This window comes from Arachis duranensis, chromosome 7, assembly GCF_000817695.3.
Source record: "Arachis duranensis cultivar V14167 chromosome 7, aradu.V14167.gnm2.J7QH, whole genome shotgun sequence".
Classification (NCBI taxonomy): domain Eukaryota; kingdom Viridiplantae; phylum Streptophyta; class Magnoliopsida; order Fabales; family Fabaceae; genus Arachis; species Arachis duranensis.
The window spans coordinates 26,823,618-26,824,552 of NC_029778.3; the positions used below are offsets into that span (position 1 = coordinate 26,823,618).

General features: G+C 40.7%; 1 non-coding gene across 1 annotated transcript; it reads left to right on the forward strand.

Moving 5' to 3' along the window:
• The first annotated feature begins 445 nt into the window (after nucleotides 1-445).
• Nucleotides 446-553, forward strand: LOC127740946 (small nucleolar RNA R71). Its single transcript, XR_008001802.1, has one exon. It is a non-coding gene; the product is annotated as a small nucleolar RNA R71 (small nucleolar RNA).
• The last annotated feature ends 382 nt before the right edge of the window (nucleotides 554-935 follow it).

Here is a 935-nt window from a genome sequence, read left to right on the forward strand (position 1 = left end):
ATGAGAGATTTGGATGATTTCTCCATGAAGGATTATAGGTGTTTCCATAGGGTTCTCCCATGTAATTCACCTCTTCCATTGATGGGTTCTCGGGATCATAAGCTTCTTCTTCAGATGAAGCGTCTTTAGTACTGCCTGGTGCAACTTGCATTCCAGACAGACTTTGAGAAATTATATTGACTTGCTAAGTCAATATTTTATTCTGAGCCAATATGGTATTCAGAGTATCAATCTCAAGAACTCCTTTCTTCTGATTCGTCCCATTGTTCACATGATTCCTTTCAGAAGTGTACATGAATTGGTTATTTGCAACCATTTCAATGAGTTCTTGAGCTTCTGCAGGCGTCTTCTTCTGATGAAGAGATCCTTCAACAGAGCTGTCCAATGACATCTTGGATAGTTCAGACAGACCATCATAGAAGATACCTATGATACTCCATTCAAAAAGCATGTCAGAAGGACACTTTCTAATCAATTGTTTGTATCTTTCCCAAGCTTCATAGAGGGATTCACCTTCCTTCTGTCTGAAGGTTTGGACTTCCACTCTAAGCTTACTCAATGTTTGAGGTGGAAAGAACTTTGCCAAGAACGTATTGACTAGCTTTTCCCAAGAGTTCAGGCTTTCTTTAGGTTGTGAGTCCAACCATATCCTAGCTCTGTCTCTTACAGCAAAAGGGAATAGCATAAGTCTGTAGACCTCAGGGTCAACCCCATTGGTCTTGACAGTGTCACAGATTTGCAAGAATTCAGCTAAAAACTGATGAGGATCTTCCAATGGAAGTCCATTGAACTTACAATTCTGTTGCATTAGAGAAACTAATTGAGACTTAAGCTCAAAGTTGTTTGCTCCAATGGCAGGGATAAAGATGCTTCTCCCATAGAAGTCGGGAGTAGGTGCAGTAAAGTCACCCATCACCTTCCTTGCATTGTTGGCG